Source organism: Arachis stenosperma, chromosome 7 (assembly GCF_014773155.1).
Source record: "Arachis stenosperma cultivar V10309 chromosome 7, arast.V10309.gnm1.PFL2, whole genome shotgun sequence".
Taxonomy (NCBI): domain Eukaryota; kingdom Viridiplantae; phylum Streptophyta; class Magnoliopsida; order Fabales; family Fabaceae; genus Arachis; species Arachis stenosperma.
This window is the reverse complement of record NC_080383.1, coordinates 59597919-59618443: the sequence shown is the minus strand read 5'-3', so window position 1 is coordinate 59618443 and position 20525 is coordinate 59597919. Positions and strand designations below refer to the sequence as shown.

Below are 20525 nucleotides of genomic sequence, written 5' to 3'. Positions count from 1 at the left end.
ACTGATGATGAACCTGGTCCTTCCACTAGACCTCCTATTAATGGGAGAGATGTACAAGTTGATAATGTTGGTGATGATTTGCATGATGAACCTACACCTCAACCTGAGGTGACAGATGTTGAAGTTTCACCTGAACCACCAGTTGAGCCTGAATTGAGAAGATCTACTAGAGAGCGTTATCCTTTTCAGAAATATTCTCCTCATGAGTATGTAATGAACACTGAGATTAGGGAGCCAGAGAGCTACCAGGAGGCTATGTCTGATGAGCATAAGAAAGATTAGTTAAAGGCCATGCAAGAAGAAATAAAATCCTTGCATGAGAATCATACTTTTGAATTGGTGAAGTTACCAAAGGGTAAGAGAGCATTCAAGAATAAATGGGTGTTCAAGTTGAAAGCAGATGAAAATGTCTCACGGCCAAGGTACAAAGCTCGATTGGTTGTGAAAGGTTTTGAGCAAAAGAAATGTATTGATTTTGAGGAGATTTTCTCTCTAGTTGTGAAGATGTCCTCTATTCGAGTTGTGCTTGGGTTGGCGGCTAGCTTGAAATTAGAGGTTGAGCAGCTTGATGTGAAGACTACATTCCTTCATGGTGACATAGACAAAGAAATCTATATGGGGCAACCAGAGGGTTTCGAGGTTAAAGGAAGGGAGCACCTTGTATGCAAGTTGAAGAAGAGCTTATATGGGCTGAAGTAAGCACCAAGGCAGTGGTACACAAAGTTTGATTCCTTCATAGAAGGTCATGGGTATAGTAAGACTTCTTCTGATCATTGTGTATATGTTAAGAAATTCTCTGATGGTGATTTTATAATTCTCTTGTTTTATGTTGATGGCATGTTGATTGTTGGTCATGACAATAAGAAGATTGAAAGTCTTAAGAAAGACTTGAACAGATCCTTTGCTATGAAGGATTTAGATCCTGCAAAGAAAATCCTTGGCATGAGTATCACTCGTGACAGGAAGAATGGAAAACTATGGTTATCGCAACAGAAGTACATTGAGAAGTTTTTAGAGAGGTTTAGCATGAGTAATTCTAAACCTGTTAGTACTCTACTTGCTAGTCATTTCAAACTGAGTTCGCAGCAATGTTCTACAAGTGAGAAAGAAAAAGTAGAAATGAAGAAGATTCCATATGCATCTGCAGTTGGCAGTTTGATGTATGCTATGGTTTGCACCAGGTCGGATATTGCTCATGCTGTTGGAGTTGTTAGTTGGTTTTTCTTTAATCATGACAAGGAACACTGGCAAGCATTGAAGTGGATTCTCAGATACCTTAATGGTACTTCCAGAGTCTGTATATGCTTTGGGAGTGGCCAACCTGTGTTGGATGGTTACACAAATGCGAATATGGTTGGGAATCTTGATTCAAGAAGGTCTACTTCTTGTTATATGATGACTTTTGCAGGGGGAGCTGTGTTGTGACAATCTCGACTTCAGAAATGTGTTGCTTTGTCTACTACAGAGGCAGAATACATTGCTGTTGTTGAAGTTTCTAAGAAACTCTTGTGGATGAAGAAATTTCTACATGAGTTAGGCATCAATAAGGAGAAGTTTGTGTTATTCTATGACAGTCAGAGTGCTATCCATCTCAATAAGAATCCGATGTTTTATTCCAGATCGAAGCACATAGAGGTGAGGTATCATCGGATACGTCAAGCGCTTGAGATGAAGTCATATGCACTTGAGAAGATCCATACTGATGATAATGGTTCAGATATGATGACTAAGAGTTTACCTACGGTGAAGTTTGATTCCTGCAAAGAGAAGGCGGGTTTGGTGGAGTAGCCTATCCCCACTTGAGTTTGTGAGGGGGAGATTTGTTGGTGGGTTTCCAATCTCAAGTGGGACCCACAACTCTTTTAAAACAAAAAAGAAAGAAAATACAAATAAAATAAAAGAAGTGGCTAAGAGCCACGGGGAGAGAGAGAAGAGTTTTATTCTCTGTTTTGAATGAAACAAAGCAAGACCGGAGTAGCAGCGTCGAAGGAGAAGAGAAATCGAGGGAAAAGGCAAGCCAACTATGATCTGATTGAATTGGTAAACTTGCTCCATTTCTTATAAAATTTTAGTATGTTATTCCTGGTGTAGAGATGAACATTAGGATATAACTTGCTAGTTGTATTGCCTTCTCTTTTGCCTGATTTGAGATACCCACTTTGTGGAGGGTTTATGTTGATTCCATCAATTTTGGTGATGTATTTTGTTGATTGTTGAGATGTCCTAGTGTCACTAGGAAGACTGTTTGTGTACTCATTATTCTGATAGTGGAAGATTTTTCTAGACTAGGTCCCGTGGGTTTTTTGTCCCTCTTTTGGGGGTTTTTCCACATTAAAATTTTGGTGTCTGATTATTTAATTTCTTCCATTATATTTGCTGCTTGGAGTATCTTTGGTATTGCCTATTTAATCGCACAGATTGTGGAAAAATTATTTTGGTGCTTCCGCTGTTAGATAGGTTTTGTTTTTTTCTTAACCTTTGTTGAGTTTTCCCGTACAATAAGGTCAATAACAATAGAAGGGCGTGAACAAGGCAAAAAATTCAGGATTGAGCAATACGAAATGCAAACATTTTTTCAAGAGGTCATGAATGTTTAGAAAACCTGGTCTCTCTCTCTCCACCTTTATTTCTCTTATTTCTTTTCCCCTTAAAACTTTACACACATAGACACACAACTATACACTATATTTTATGCAGTGTTTCTAGACCTTACCATAAAATGATTACTACTGTTGACTGAATGAACTTCTTTGGATTTCTGTATAAAATGGATGTTTCCGAATTCCAAGCTACAAAATGATATTATTCATAAAAAACTGTACAAGATATTTTGCAATTTGTGGTTCCTTGGTTTTGAAAACTGTTATCATTTTGCAGAAACTTGGTGAAGGTGTGAAAGGTGTATGTCTCAATAGATGTGGATTATTTTGATCCTGCTTTTACTCCTGGAGTGTCTCACATCAAACCGGGAGGTCTCTCTTTCCGCGATGTTCTTAACATCCTACACAACCTTCAAGGCGACATTGTTGCCACAGATGTGGTCGAGTTCAATCCGCAACGTGATACAGTTGACGGTATGAATGCCATAGTAGCCGCTAAGCTGGTAAGAGAACTAACTGCCAAGATTGCAAAATAATTAAATCTTCAATGCAATCCTCATTCCTTTAAATAGCTTCTAAGAGTGACATAGAATTTTTGGATAGTTTCATTGAAATAATTCATAAAAAGGTTTACATGTCCTTGTGCTTTAACTATGAAAAAATGTGTGCAGCACACAATACATATAGTTAATTCTGTGCAGAACATGTAATAAATAGATTGCTACTTCTCTATTGTTAGCATATTTCAAACATATTTATATTTCTATTTTTAAATATTTGAAAAGTTATAGAATACCAATGTTGTGAGACCTTATTTTTCTGTAGTCAATCTTAAATGAAGAAGCTTCTTAAGTTAAAGTGAAGAAGTTAATTCCTTAAACTTTTTCAAATATGCAAATTAACTGTGTTAACAATGTTTCCATCAATTCACAAGAATTAGTTCAAAGTGCTAAAATAGGCATATTGGTATGTTGCATTTTTCTTACATTTTTGCCTCTACAATGAGATGGCCCTAGAGGTATTTTTATTCCCATTTTTCTTGGGCATATTTTTATTTATAAGAAAGAAACTAGTAAACAAGTGCTGAAGTCTCATGGCACATTGCTATATTTTCTTGCCTAACTAATTCACATGTTATTCTACCAATAACTTAAAGAAAATTTATTACTCTAATCTCAACCTAAATTACAACTTCCTCATTGTTTGCTTCTCTTTTCTCCCATGCTATTTTCTTATATATTCTAGCACATATAATATATACAATCAAGTTAATGGACGTGAAAAAAGCACACAAGAAGAAAAACATGTCCAAATGACCTTCGTTTAGATTTGATGAAATCCAACCAAGTTGTCCATATTCTGAAGTAATCTTCATTACTATTGTTAAGACAATGTTGGCAACATTACTACCAACTGTCGAAGAAGACATCAACAACCCTATCCCTATACTTTGAAATCCATTAGGTGTTTGTGATAAGAAAAACTCCATTTGTGCAACATATACAAAAGCCTATGCGACTCCATGAGCAGATATGGCGGTGTTTGCCAAAATATACTCAAAAGAACTTGTCCTTTCACTATTGTTTGGCCTAGCAAGTTCAAGTCTCTTTCTCTCAACAAAGGCAACAACTATCTACTATTGCAATGTCCAAGCCAATGCCAATTTTTTTTTAACTTTTTAAGATGTTTTGGATCTCTTTTCATCAATTTCACGTATAATGGTACTATGAGAATGTCAAACAGCAAAATAAACTTTTTTGTACTTATCGAATGCGGTCATGTTGGCCGGAGGGATTTAAAATTCAGGAACCATCTGTCCATCATAGCACCTTTCTCGACAAACAAAGAAAGTACTTATAGTTGGATGAAGATGGCACAGGGGAAGACTGTACATAGCCACACTGACAACAATCTTGAAATACATTTCACTTCTTCAACTTGTGACACAATGCAAAGATACAAGAGTTTGGATTTTGATCCTTGCTTAGTAAGGAATTCTTTTCTTCGGTAGAAACAATGATGGAATAATTAAAAAATCTGTTTGTCACCAATTCAAAATAAAATAGATAAATTAGAAACAACACAAACTTCTATTAAAATTCTTTGCTAAAGTATATATTTATCAATCAAAATATTGGTTTAATATAAGTAGTTTTAGATCAAGAACAAATTTTATTTTTTACCTTTTTAATAATTTACATGGACAATATCTAGTATTCAAGTAAGGTAAGGTATCTGGTGACTCAACAATAAGTGGCTAAGCATGGCTAAAAGGTTGATCGGCCATTCAATAGATGACACATGGCGAGGGATTTACTAATCATACATTTAAAGAGAATGTTGAGTGTAGTAAGTGCCATAAATTACTGATGACAAAAGGAAAAATGTAATGCAAAGAACTGTCTTTGTCTCCTGGCCCTTTGTAGTAATTAAAACCAAAACATTAATATCTTAAATGTGTAATATATACTCGATTTATTCCTTTTATCTTGTCAATTTAATTTTTTTTCGAAGTATTACCTAAAACTAAAAAGATAAATACTTACGTGTAATTATTTTCATGTGAAATTGATAGTTAAAAGCCATTACATAATATTTTATTCAAAATTTTAAATATATCAAATTATCTAACGGTTCTTAACTAATAATTTTATATAAAAATAACTACATATAAGTTTCTACCAACCAAAAATGATAAAAATAGATTAGGATGTAGCAGTTTAGTCGTCTCTAAAAATGCTATTTTACCTTCAAATGATGTACCAATATTTAATTTGTATATAATGTAAACTCATAATCAAATAAAAAAAATAGTTCTACTTATCTATTGTACGAATAATCTAAATATGTCAAATATTTTGAAATTAAAAATAATAAATATCTATCCATTTAAATAAATGTTGATAAATTTAAGATTTTATAAATATTATGTATTTTATTCACTGTAATGCATATTACATGATTAATATTTTTGGTTGTATTCATGTCCTCTTTCTCTGTTTTCGATAACTCCGCCCTTTTTGAGTAGTCTTCCACTTCCCCTCCTCCCCTAAAAGGAATAAAACAAGTATAATATAAAATTAAAGTGACTAATTAAAAAGGACCAAATCAAATATATATTATACATTTGAGATAGAAAAGTCTAAGGAACCAATTTCACTATAAATTAACTAAGTCAATCTTTTTTTATTTTTAATTTTAAAATTTAAAAAATTAGAGTAATGGGTTTTGTTTATAACATGCCTGTTTTTTAATTAATTAGTTTAAGTTAGTTTTTTTCTAATTGATTTCCTAACAGAATCGTTTGAGATATAATTTCATGTCTTTATTTTAAAATAATTATCCAAAACCAATAACGGTACCTATGTTAGGAAAAAATTGAAAGGAGACAAAATTTTAAAACAAAACAAAAAGAAAAAGGTTAAAATAATTAATAACAAAAACAATAAAAATATACCTCTTTTAGTATAATCTAATCTATTTTAATAATATAAAAATAAATCTTAGTAACATTTAAATTTATTATGAATAGATAAAGCTACTCTTAAATAAATAAAAATATGTAAGTAATTGGTATTTAATTATATTAATTATATTTTTAATATAAAATCACATTTTTTGTATTTTTATTTATAATTTTATAATATATATTTTACAAATATAAAATATTTAAATAAAATAAATTCATCATTATGTCTCTCTTTTATTATCATTATTTTTTTATTATTTTTAAACATATTTGTTTTTAATTTTTTACTGTACTCCTCAGTTTGGCAGGTCAATGACTAATTTGTTTGCTGTTGATTAATGGGTTACTGCATATACAAAACGAGATTCAAATTCATGACACTTATTTAAATGGATTAGTGAGCTAACCATCAGATCAACCCAACTTATTATTTTTTTTAGACATTTTATTATTCTTTAAACAGAAAGTTACAAGGATTTTTGTTTCTCTTTACTCATGATACATAAGTTTTTAGGTTTGCATTTTCTCTTTTGCCTTGACAGTAAACTTTTTTCATTTACAGTCCTCTACATTCCTTTAAATATATAATAATGAGTTCACTTACCACATGTCCACATATGATTCTTTAAATGACCAGTCAACATTTAGCCATGCTTTGCCATTGCTTGTTGAGCCACACCATAGACGTCACCTTCAAGTAATTCTATAATTCTTTTTCTTTTGTTAGTTCCCACGATATCTCAAATCCGACAGGCCAACAACTAATTCGTCGTGAACCTGAGTTTCATTTAAGGGTCTGTTGTTGGCCAATAGATTGTGCACAAAGCGAGATTCGAACACACTTACTTAAGCAGACGAGTGAGTTGACCACTCGACCAACCCAAGTTAATTAGTAATTCTATAAGAGAAACTTTTGGGGCCAACAATTTTTAATATTTTTTACCATCATTTGATCTGTACAAACACTAAATTGTCTTCAACAAATAAATTTTACAAATTCATATGTGCAAATTTTGAAAAATATGGGTGCAAAATGTATGACTTGTGTGCAAACTCTGGTAAATATAGGTACAAACTATATACTTTTTGTGTATAAAATTCCTGTAAAAATATAGGTATAAATTATTGCTAGGCAAGTGCTGGTCGATAATAATAATATTTACCGGTCATGTACTGATGAGCGGATAATTTATACGCTTTTTGGCATTGTTTTTAGGTAGTTTTTAGTAGGATCTAGCTACTTTTAGGGATATTTTCATGAGTTTTTATACTAAATTTACATTTCTGGACTTTACTATGAGTTTGTGTGTTTTTCTGTGATTTCGGATATTTTTTGGCTGAAATTGAGGGACCTGAGTAAAAGTCTGATAGGAGGCTAACAAATAACTGCTGATGCTGTTGGATTCTGACCTCCCTGCACTCGAAATGGAGTTTCTGGAGCTATAGAACTCCAAATGGCGCGCTCTTAACGGCGTTGGAGAGTAGATATCCAGAGCTTTCCAGCAATATATAATAGTTTATACTTTATTTGAGCTTAGACAACGCAAACTGGCGTTCAACACCAGTTCCATGCTGCATTCTGGAGTCAAATGCCAGAAACATGTCATAAACCAGAGTTAAACGCCAAAACACGTTACAACTTGGCGTTTAACTCCAAGAGAAGTCTCTGCACGTGTAAAGCTCAAGTTCAGCCCAAGCACACACCAAGTGGGCTCCGGAAGTGGATTTCTGCATTAATTACTTATTTCTGTAAATCCTAGTAGTTAGTCTAATATAAATAGGATATTTTACTATTGTATTAGACATCTTGGTTTCGTCTTTTATCTTAGCATCCATCTTTGGACGTTTAGTTCTTAGACTTTGGGGGCTGGCCATTCGGCCAAGCCTGAACCTTGATCACTTATGTATTTTCAACGGTAAAGTTTCTACACACCATAGATTAAGGGTGTGGAGCTCTGCTGTACCTCAAGTTTCAATGCAATTACTACTATTTTCTATTCAATTCTGCTTATTCTTATTCTAAGATATTCGTTGCACTTCAACATGATGAATATGATGATCCGTGACACTCATCATCATTCTCACCTATGAACAAGTGATTGACAACCACTTCTGTTCTACCTTAGACAGAACGAATATCTCTTGGGTTCCTTAATCAGAATCTTTGTGGTATAAGCTAGAATTATTGGCGGCCATTCTTGCGAATCCGGAAGGTCTAAACCTTGTCTGTGGTATTCTGAGTAGGATTCAGGGATTGAATGACTGTGATGATCTTCAAACTCGCGATTGTTGGGCGTGATGACAAACGCAAAAGGATCAATAGATTCTAATCCGACATGATCGAGAATCGATAGATGATTAGCCGTGCTGTGACAGAGCATTTGGAACATTTTCACTGAGAGGATGGGATGTAGCCATTGACAACGGTGATGCCCTACATACAGCTTGCCATGGAAAGGAGTATGAAGGATTGAAAGTAAGAAAACAGTATGTTGCAGAGATTCAACAAGGACAAAGCATCTCCATACACTTATCTGAAATTCCCGCCAATTATTTACATAAGTATCTCTATCTTTATTTTATTTATTATTAATTTTCAAAAACCTTTATAACCATTATAATCTGCTTGACTGAGATTTACAAGATGACCATAGCTTGCTTCATACCAACAATCTCCATGGAATCGACCCTTACTCACGTAAGGTATTACTTGGACGACCCAATGCACTTGCTGGTTAGTTGTGCGGAGTTGTGACAAAGTGTGATTCACGTTTGAGAGCACCAAGTCATTGGAGCCATTTTTGATGATCACAATTTCGTGCACCAAGTTTTTGGCGCCGTTGCCGGGGATTGTTCGAGTTTGGACAGCTGACGGTTCATCTTGTTGCTCAGATTAGGTGATTTTCTTTTCAAAAATTTTTCAAAAACCTTTCAAAAATTTTTTTATTTATTTGTTTTCGTTTCTCTAAAAATAATTTTCAAAAAAATCCAAAAAATTAGAAAATCATAAAATTCAAAAATATTTTGTGTTGCTTGTTTGAGTCTTGAGTCAATTTTTAAGTTTGGTGTCAATTGCATGTTTTCAAAATTTTTGCTTTTTTCGAAAATTCATGCATGTGTTCTTCATGATATTCAAGTTGTTCTTGATAAGTCCTCTTGTTTGATCTTTATGTTTCTTGTTTTATGTCTTTTGTTATTTTTCATATGCATTTTTGCATTCATAGTGTCTAAGCATTAAAGATTTCTAAGTTTGGTGTCTTGCATATTTTTCTTTTCTTGAAAAATTTTCAAAAATAAGTCTTGATGTTCATCTTGATCTTCAAAGTGTTCTTGGTGTTCATCTTGACATTCATAGTGTTCTTGCATACATTAAGTGTTTTGATCCAAAATTTTCATATTTTGGGTCATATTTGTGTTTTTCTCTCTCATCATTAAAAATTCAAAAATAAAAAATATCTTTTCCTTATTTGCTCATAATTTTCAAAAATTTGAGTTGACTTAGTCAAAAATTTTTAAAACTTAGCTATTTCTTATAAGTCAAGTCAAATTTTCAATTTTAAAAATCTTATCTTTTCAAATAATCTTTTTCAAAAATCAAATCTTTTTCATTTTTTCTATTATTTTCGAAAATTTTTAAAATTTATTTTCAAAATCTTTTTCTTATCTTTATTTCAAAATTTCGAAAGCTTTGCTAACAATTAATGTGATTGATTAAAAAATTTGAAGTTTGTTACTTTTTTGTTAAGAAAGGTTCAATCTTTAAATTCTAGAATCATATCTTTTAGTTTCTTGTTAGTCAAGTAATCAATTTTAACTTTAAAAATCAAATCTTTTTCAAAATATCTTTTCCTTCATATCTTTTTAAATTAAATCTTTTTCAATCATATCTTTTCAAAATATATTTTTCAAATCATATCTTTTTCAAAATTTTGATTTCAAAATATCTTTTCTAACTTCTTATCTTTTAAAAATTGATTTTCAAATCATTTTCAACTGACTAATTAACTTTTTGTTTGTTTCTTATCTTTGTCAAAACCACCTAACTACTTTTCTCTCTCTAATTTTCAAAAATCATCTCCCTCTTTTTCAAAATTCTTTTAATTAACTAATTATTTCAAATTCTAATTTTGGTTTTATTCCTTCTCTTAGTTTTCGAATTTTAACTTTAATTTAAAATAAAAACAAAAATATTTTTCGTTTATTTTATGTTAACTTTCGAAAACCCCTCCCCCTCATCTCTTTCTATTTATTCATTCATTTACTAACACTTCTCTTCATCTCAAGAATTCGAACCTATCTTCCCTCTTGTATTTGGATTATTAACTCTTTTCCTTCTTCTATTCATTTCTTCTTCTACTAACATAAAGGAATCTCTATACTGTGACATAGAGGATTCCTCTTCCTTTTCTGTTCTCTTCTTTTTCATATGAGCAAGAACAAGGAAAAATGCATTCTTGTTGAAGCTGATCCTGAACCTGAAAGGACTCTGAAGAGAAAACTGAGAGAAGCTAAAATATAACAATTCAGAGATAACCTTACTGAAATTTTTGAACAAGAAAAGGATATGGCAGCCGAACCCAACAACAATTTTGCAAGGAAGATGCTTGGTAACTATACTACACCTACTTCCAAGTTTGATGGAAGAAGCATCTCAATCCCTACCATTTTGAGCTGAAACCTCAACTAGTTGCTCTAATGTAACAGAACTGCAAGTTCCATGGACTTCCATCAGAAGATCTCTATCAGTTTTTAACTGAATTCTTGCAGATCTGTGAGACTGTTAAGACTAATGGAGTAGATCCTAAAGTCTACAGGCTCATGCTTTTCCCTTTTGCTGTAAGAGACAAAGCTAGAACATGGTTGGACTCACAACCTAAAGATAGCCTGGACTCCTGGGATAAGCTTGTCACGGTCTTCTTGGCTAAGTTCTTTACTCCTCAAAAGTTGAGCAAGCTTAGAGTGGATGTTCGGACCTTCAAACAAAAAGAAGGTGAATCCCTCTATGAAGCTTGGGAAAGATACAAACAGATGACCAAAAGGTGTCCTTCTGACATGCTTTCAGAATAGACCATTTTGGATATATTCTATTATGGTCAATCTGAGTTCTCTAAGATGTCACTGGACCATTCTACAGGTGGATCCATTCACCTAAAGAAAACGCCTGCAGAAGCTCAAGAACTTATTGATATGGTTGCAAATAACCAGTTCATGTACACTTCTGAGAGGAATTCTGTGAATAATGGGACGCCTCAGAGGAAGGGAGTTCTTGAAATTGATGCTCTGAATACCATATTGGCTCAAAACAAAATGTTGACTCAGCAAGTCAACATGATTTCTCAAAGTTTGAATGGATGGCAAAATGCATCCAACAGTACTAAAGAGGCATCTTCTGAAGAAGAAGCTTATGATCTTGAGAACCCTACAATAGCAGAGGTAAATTACATGGGTGAACCTTATGGAAACACCTATAATTTTTCATGGAGAAATCATCCAAATTTCTCATGGAAGGATCAACAAAAGCTTCAATAAGGCTTTAATAATGGTGGAAGAAATAGGCTCAGCAATAGCAAGCCTTTTCCATCATCTTCTCAGCAACAGACAGAGAATTATGAGCAGAGCACCTCTAACTTAGCAAATATAGTCTCTGATCTATCTAAGGCCACTTTAAATTTCATGAGTGAAACAAAGTCCTCCATCAGAAATTTGGATGCACAAGTGGGCCAGCTGAGTAAGAAAGTCACTGAAACTCCTCCTAGTACTCTCCCAAGCAATACTGAAGAGAATCCAAAAAGAGAATGCAAGGCCATTGGCATAATCAACATGGCCGAACCCAGAGAGAAAGGAGAGGACGTGAATCCCAATGAGGAAGACCTCATGGAACGTCTCTCAAGCAAGAAGGAGTTCCCTATTGAGGATCCAAAGGAATCTGAAGGTCATATAGAGGCCATAGAGATCCCATTAAACCTTCTTCTGCCATTCATGAGCTCTGAAGACTATTCTTCCTCTGAAGAGGATTAAGATGTAACTGGAGAGCAAGTTGCTCAATATTTAAGAGCTATCATGAAACTAAATGCCAAGTTGTTTGGTAATGAGACTTGGGAAGGTGAACCTCCCTTGCTCATTAGTGAACTAGATACATGGGTTCAGCAAATATTACCTCAAAAGAAACAAGATCCTGGTAAATTCTTAATACCCTATACCATAGGCACCATGACCTTTGAGAAGGCTTTGTGTGACCTAGGGTTAGGCATAAATCTTATGCCACTCTCTGTAATGGAGAAGCTGAGGATCATTGAGGTACAGCCTGCCACATTCTCATTAGAGATGGCAGACGGATCACAAAGACAAGCTTATGGATTAGTAGAGGACGTGTTAGTGAAGGTTGAAGTCCTCTACATCCCTGCTGATTTTATAATCTTAGACACTAGGAAGGAGGAGGATGAATGCATCATCCTCGGAAGACCCTTCCTAGCCACAACAGGAGCTGTGATTAATGTTGACAGAGGAGAGCTAGTCCTTCAATTAAATGGGAACTACCTTGTGTTTAAAGCTCAAGGATCTTCTTCTGCAACCATGGAGAGGAAGCATGAAAAGCTTCTCTCAATATAGAGTCAAACAAAGCCCCCACAATCAAACTCTAAGTTTGGTGTTGGGAGGCCACAACCAAACTCTAAGTTTGGTGTTAAACCCCCACATTCAAACTCTAAGTTTGGTGTTGGGAGTCCACAACATTGACCTGATCACCTGTGAGGCTCCATGAGAGCCCACTGTCAAGCTAGTGACATTAAAGAAGTGCTTATTGGGAGGCAACCCAATTTTTATTTATCTAATTCTATTTTTATTTTTATTGTTCTTTTATGTTTTATTAGGTTCATGATCATGTAGAGTCACAAAACAAATACTAAAATTAAAACAGAATCAAAAACAGCAGAAGATACAACACACCCTGGAGGAAGGGCTTACTGGCGTTTAAATGCCAGTAAAGAGCATCTGGCTGGCGTTCAACGCCAGAACAGAGCATGGATCTGGCGTTGAATGCCAGAAACATGCAGCAATCTGGTGTTTAAACGCCAGAATTGCACACTGAGGAAAGTTGGCATTCAACGCCAGAAACATGCTGCAGACTGGCGTTGAACGCCCAAAACAAGCATAGAACTGGCATTTAACAGCAGAAACAAGCATCAATCTGGCGTTAAACGCCAGGATTGCATGCAGAGGGCATTTTACATGCCTCACTGGTGCATGGATGTAAATCCTTGACACCTCAGGATCTGTGGACCCCACAGGATCATCTCAGGATCTGTGGATCCCACAGGATCCTTACCTACCTTAACTCACCCTCTCTCTTTTTTTTACACAATCCAATAAACACTCTTCCCCATCACCTCTTCACCACTCACATCCATCCACTCTTCCCCATAAACCCCACCTACCTTCATAATTCAAAATCTCTTTCTCACCCAAACCCACCCTAAATGGCCGAACCAACTTCCTCTCCCTTCACTATATAAACCCCTCCATCCTTCTTCATTTTCACACAACACAACCTTCTCTTCTCCCCCTTGACCGAACCCACACATCTCTCCCTCTCCTCCATATCTTCTTCTTCTCCTTCTATTCTTTCTCTTCTTTTGCTCGAGGACGAGCAACATTATAAGTTTGGTATGGTAAAAACATAGCTTTTTTTGTTTTTCCATAACCATTTATGGCACCTAAGGCCAGAGAAACCTTTAGAAAGAGAAAAGAGAAGACAAAAGCTTCCACCTCTGAGTCATGAGAGATGGAGAGATTCATCTCAAGGGTCCATAGCTCAGTAGTAGAACATTTGACTGCACCTCAAGAGAGCCCACTCATGGACCTCAACAACAGCATGAGGAATTCCCCCATTAAGAAATCCATGAGATACCTCAGGGGATACATTTTTCTTCACATAATTATTGGGAGCAACTAAGGATAAGAGCACCAAAATCACTAGGGATCAAGCAACAAAGGCAAGGAAGAGACATAGAGGAGCTCAAGAGCACCTTTGGTTCTTCAAGAAGGTGCCACCATCACTAAGGTGGACTCATTCCTTAACTTACTTGTTCTTATCTCTCTGTTTTTCGGTTTTTGAGCTTCATGCTTGTCTATGTTTGTGTCTTTATTACATGATCATTAGTATTTAGTAACTATGTCTTAAAGGCTATGAATAATTCCATGAATCCTTCACCTTTCTTAAATGAAAAATGTTTCTAATACAAAAGAACAAGAAGTACATGAGTTTTGAATTCATCCTTGAAATTAGTTTAATTATATTGATGTGGTGACAATACTTTTTTGTTATCTGAATGAATGCTTGAACAGTGCATATTTTTTATCTTGTTGTTTATGAATGTTAAAATTGTTGGCTCTTGAAAGAATGATGAACAAGAGAAATGTTATTAATGATCTGAAAAATCATAAAATTGATTCTTGAAGCAAGAAAAAGCAGTGAATAACAAAAGCTTACCAAAAAAAAGTGGCGAAAAAATATATAAAAGAAAAAGAAAAAGCAAGCAGAAAAAGCCAATAGCCCTTAAAACCAAAAGGCAAGGGTAAAAAGGATCCAAGGCTTTGAGCATTAATGGATAGGAGGGCCCAAGGAAATAAATCCAGGCCTAAGCGGCTAAATCAAGCTGTCCCTAACCATGTGCTTGTGGCATGCAGGTCCAAGTGAAAAGCTTGAGACTGAGTGGTTAAAGTCGTGATCTAAAGCAAAAAGTGTGTGCTTAAAAGCTCTGGATACCTCTAACTGGAGACTTTAGCAAAGCTGAGTCACAATCTGAAAAGGTTCACCCAGTCATGTGTCTGTGGCATTTATGTATCCGGTGGTAATATTGGAAAACAAAGTGCTTAGGGTCACGGCCAAAACTCATAAAAGTAGCTGTGTTTAAGAATCAACATACTTAACTAGAAGAATCAATAACACTATCTGAAATTCTAAGTTCCTATGGATGCCAATCATTCTAAACTTCAAAGAAAAAAGTGAGATGCCAAAACTGTTCAGAAGCAAAAAGCTACAAGTCCCGCTCATCTAATTAGAACTAATATTCATTGATATTTTGGGATTTATAGTATATTCTCTTTTTTTTTATCCTATCTGAATTTCAGTTGCTTGGGGACAAGCAACAATTTAAGTTTGGTGTTGTGATGAGCGGATAATTTATACGCTTTTTAAGCAAGTTAAAGCAAGTGACAAGGCCCCACAAGTGTTGATTGTTGGAATGAATTCCGGGGTCCCAAACCTTGCTTTTGCACCCGTCTTTGTGTAGATCATCATGATTCTATCCGGGTGGCATGCGATTGAAATTCTCACTACAGCTTCCAAACAACTTCCAAGACCCATTCAATTGAGCTCTACACCAACCTTTGCATTTAAACTTAGAGCTTCCAACCATAATGAACCTTGCAGGATAATTCTTACCACTGACCATCTTTCTCTTACTCTTAATGCCACAAAGAGCTCTAAGTTGACCATCCGTCTCTAGTTGCCCATATTCAAGTGGGAAAGTAAAGGTCAAGGATAAGAATTTTACCCACTTGAACGTCGTGTTGGACGGTAATGGCCTTAGGAGAGGTGTTTCTAATGAACTTGCAAGCTCTATTCCCTTGTGCTCTTCTTTGACATCTTCCACCTGTTTGTAAGCTTCTTCAATATCGACCTCTTCTTCTTGGTAGCTTTCTGCCAATTTAATCTCTTCTTCATTGCTTACCAAGGGCATAGGAGGCTGTGCTTCTGCTTCTTTAGTCTCCATCTCTTGATCAACCTCTTCCATGTCTTTAACCATGACATGCCTTGGAGGTTGTACACCCTCCTCAACATTAATTTCAAGCATCTTGGAAGGAGGCTTTATGAATGGACTTTCCAATGGAGGTTCAGCATCTCCTAAGTCTTCAACCACTTCTTCTTCTTCAATAATTCTGGCTTCCTCCACTTGTTCCAGTACAAATTCATGCTCCTTACTATCCACCAGAGTTTCTAATGTCTCCTTCATGCTACGTTCTTCATTAGATTGTCCACATGAAGCCATGGGGGTTCCTTGAGTGTCCGAACACCGGGAAGCTAATTGATTTATTACTTGCTCTAATTGATGAAGGTTTGCATGAAATTGATCTACTGTTTCCTGGAAATGATCCCTTGACTCTTGTTCCTCCTTGATGATTACCTTTCTATGACAACTCCCTTTAATTACTCCTTCATCTTCAAGGGTCTCTCCTACCTTCACCTTTAGTGCCTCCTCTAGCTCCTTATGAAGTATGGATTCGCGAAGATGATCCTCTCTCTCTTGTTCCATATCAATAGCATCATTGGGATCATCTTGCTCTTGGATTAATGGATGTGGGTGCTCTTCCATGGATGGTGGTGATGGGATGGGTGGATCATTATGTGGTTGAAAAGGAAGTGCAATAGATCTTGAGGGTTGATTGTTAAAGGTATTTGGTGGTCCGATTCGGGCGGCAAGAGCTTGTATAGTAGAGTTTAGATCGGTAAATGCTTTCTCCATGGAGGTTTGGGGTGGATAGGAGGGTTCATTTGTTGGGAGAAGGGGTTCATGGTAGGAAGGTGGTTCATCTTGATAATGATAAGGAGATGGTGTATATTGAGGTGGTGGTTCTGTGTATGGTTCATTTGGCTCATAAGGTGGTTGGTATGGTGGATATGGGTTAAGGTCATATGGAGGTGAATGGTGAAAAAGGGCTTGTGAGTATGGTGGTTCAAAGCTATGTTGAGGAGGTGGTTCATTGGCATATGATGGGGCTTGTTGGTAACTACAAGGGGGTCCACCATACCTATCATCTTGGTATGCATTATAGAATGGTCTTCGTCCATGATATCTTGGAAGGTGTTGTCGCCTAAAGGGTTGATCAGATCCTCTTGGCTCCATCCATCTTTGATTGCTTTGACCTTGATGCATATTCCTGTTATAGCTTCCTCTTCCTGCAACATAGTTGTAACCAGACTCATAGCCAAATGGGTGAGAGTTCATAGTAGTAGGAGAAAATAAAAACAAAAACTAACAAAAAGAAAATATTTTGAAAAAGATATAATTTTTGAAAAAAAGATAAGATATGATTTTTGAAAAAGATATGATTTTTGAAAAAGGATAAGATAAGATTTTGAAAAAGATATAATTTTTGAAAAAAAAAAGATTTGAATTTTGAAAAATAAGATAAGATAAGATAAACAAAATTTTAAAATAAAAATCTGAATTTTTTTTTTTGAAAAATATTTACAATAACCAATAATAAGGCACACGTTTGCAATTCCCTGGCAATGGCGCCATTTTGAAGAGAGAACTTCTGCGTGGTCTAGAATTTAGAATAAATTCCCGTTGGAAGTATAGCTTCTAAACCAACAAAAGTCCTTTCTTACAAACGTTTTGGTTATCACAATTAACAAACCCCTTTGGAATTGATAACCGGAGTATTTAAGCCTCGGGTCGTCTTCTCAAGAAATTGCAGGAAAGTATGTTCTTATTATTGGTTATGAGTCTTGTAAATTGGGGGTTTTGAAAGTAAGGAAGAAGTATGTTAATTGATAAAAAAAAGTAAAATAGTAATAATAAAATAAACTTTTGGCAAGGTATTAGAACTGGAAGTCCTATCCTTATCAATTGTAATGAGAATTGGATTTTAATCCCACTTAGTTAACCTTTACTAAAGCAAAGGAAAGTCAAGTGGAATAATTAGTTTGATTCTCAAGTCCTAGTCAATCCCTGTGGGAAGACTAGTTTTAGAGCGATCTGCCAATTTCAACTACTGCTTTATTTGATAACTCAAGTGTCACCAATTACTTAACCAAAGCCAATAGTAAACAACCTAAATAAAAATCATATGTCTGAAATACCTCAAATTATATTTAATAAAAGAAATCAAATCTAACATAGAAAAGTTCATAAACAAATAAAAGAGAAAATAAATAAAAAAGGAATATTGAACCTGTGATGGAGAAGAAAAATTGGAAGTTGAAATAATAATAAATCCTAAATCCTTTAAGAGGAATCCTAATCCTAAATCCTAAGAGAGAGGAGAGAGCCTCTCTCTCTAAAACTACATCTAAATTATGAAAAGTGTGTTATGAGTCTGATCTGAATTGTTCCACTTTGCAGCCTTTAATCTATGTTTTCTAGGCTTGAAACTTGGCCGGAAATAGCCCAGAATTCGCTGGTTATGAAATCTGTCACGCTGATTTTTGCAGATGCGACGCATCCGCGTGTAGCGCGCGTTCGCATCACTTACCTGTACGGCCACTATGACAAATTATATATTAAATCGAAGCCCCGGACATTAGTTTTCCAACTCAACTAAAACCGTGTCGTTTAGACCTCTGTAGCTCAAGTTATGACCGTTTGAGTGCGAAGAGGTCAGGCTGACAGCTTTTCAGTTCCTTTAACTTCTTGTATTCCTTCCACTTTTGCATGCTTCCTTTCTATCCTCTGAGCCATTCCTGCCCTGTAATCTCTGAAATCACTTAACACACACATCAAGGCATCTAATGGTAATAAGAGAGGATTAAATAAAAGAAAATAAAAGCCAAAGAAGCATGTTTTCAATCATAGAACAAATTCTGGGAAGGAATTGTAAAACATGCAAATCATATGAATAAGTGGGCAAAGGCTTGATAAAAACCACTCAATTGAGCACAAGATAAACCATAAAATAGTGGTTTATCAGGCTAGTAATGTGGTTTACAGAAAAAGAGGGGATTAACAAGCTTGATGGGGCTAACAAGGGTGATGTAAAAGGTAGACTAATTTGGGATAAGTGAGGAAGAATTCAAATGATGGCCTCAATCACTTTCTTAGTATGTATCTATATTCTATAATCGGACATATAGATTAAACAAAGCAAAGAACACCAGAATAAAAAAGAAGGGCGAAGCACACAAAAATAAAAATTATAGTTTGAATGTAACCATACAATTAAGCTCAAAATTCACAGGCTGTGTGTTCTCAAGCTCATAAATCATATATAAACTAAGTATGTCATGCAAGTAGAAATTAAGAGTTTCCATTATTCTCAATGTAAAATTTATTTGAGTGGCTTTAAAGTTTTAGTGTTCCTCCTTGATGAAATGTTGTTAACTAACTAACATGTAATGCTATATATACAAGGGGTGTGGATTGTTTTGATTCTGTTAAAGTCTCTAGCTTACTTCCTTTTTATTTTTAATCAAATCAACTATCATATGCTAAAAGGGTAAACTATGCTAATTAATCCACTTAATATATAACTAGTAAACTAAGATGCAAATTAAGCTAGAATATCCAAGATATATATACAGCTCAAAGTGCAGAATGCAACAGTACAACGAAAAAGCAAAAGGGAGAAATGTGCAAAAATACAAAAAATAGACAAAATAAGATAAGAGTCTGTAGTGGTTCACCAAAATAACTAGATTCCAGAGATGGCGACCTCCCCACACTTAAAATAAAGCATCGTCCTCGATGCTCACTCAAGCCGGGTGTGAAGAAGTGTTATCTCCGGAAGGATGGGCTGCTAGTGTCTCGATGGTAGGCTGAGGGTCTGCAGTCTCTGTGAGGGTAAGAGGTGCGGTCTGCTGAAGCGGGGGCTCTGTCTATAGAGGAACCTCCGGATCTACGGTCTGTAGCTGGTGGGGCTCTCCATGGTGTGGAACAGTGTGCTCGGGACCTCCCTGCTCAGCCTGGGTAGGTGCCTCCTCCTCATGATCGCTCACCTTCTCCTCAGATGTGTCAGAAGGCGTGTCGGGCTTGGAGGGGATGTCACCACTAGAGTGGATCATCAGCTTGAGGTGCTCACAACATCGCTTGTGGCGACGCACAGACCTCTCAAAATGTCGCCTGTTGCGATGTTCAGACCTCTTAAACTGCTACTGGTGATGGCGCTCCAGCTGATCTAGGCGGTCAAAGAGTCGGTGTACCAGACGGTAGACGGGCTCAGGAGCAGGTGGGGGTGCAGTGGGTGGTGCTGGGCCAGTGGAAGCAGAAGGAGCGGCTGAAGAAGTGGCTGCCTCAGTAGTGTCAGTGAGAAATGGTGGGCGGTAGCCGAAAGCCAGAAACTTTCGACTGTGAGGAATGATCTTCCGGCAGTCTGCGGTGGGTGGCCTTTCATCAGTAACCTCCCAAGGTACCTTAGCTCGGCGACCCAACTGAGTAATCAGGTAAGGAAAGGAGAGGGTGCCTCTAACATGGACCCTGGCTATGTAATGCCAGATGAAGCGAGGCAGATAAAGGTCCTTACCCGTCATCACACACCAGATGATGGTAATCATAGCAGCTGGCACCTCCATCTCATGAGTGCTCTGCATCACATAGTTACTCAGAATCTGTTGCCATAGCCGAGCCTCATCATTCAGATATATAAGCCTTATTCCCTTGGGTACCAATGTGCTTGTTCCCATGACCCAAGAAACAGTAGGATCTAGAGTGATGTCCCTCTTTTCTGCATCCCAATCA

At 36.0% G+C, this 20525-nt stretch overlaps 2 pseudogenes; one reads left to right on the top strand and one right to left on the bottom strand.

Moving 5' to 3' along the window:
* LOC130942154 (arginase 1, mitochondrial-like) overlaps window positions 1-3136 on the top strand; it is a 39777-nt pseudogene extending 36641 nt beyond the window's left edge.
* A 644-nt stretch (window positions 3137-3780) lies between these two features.
* On the bottom strand, window positions 3781-19852 carry LOC130939827 (protein NRT1/ PTR FAMILY 7.3-like; annotated as a pseudogene).
* Between the last annotated feature and the right edge of the window lie 673 nt (window positions 19853-20525).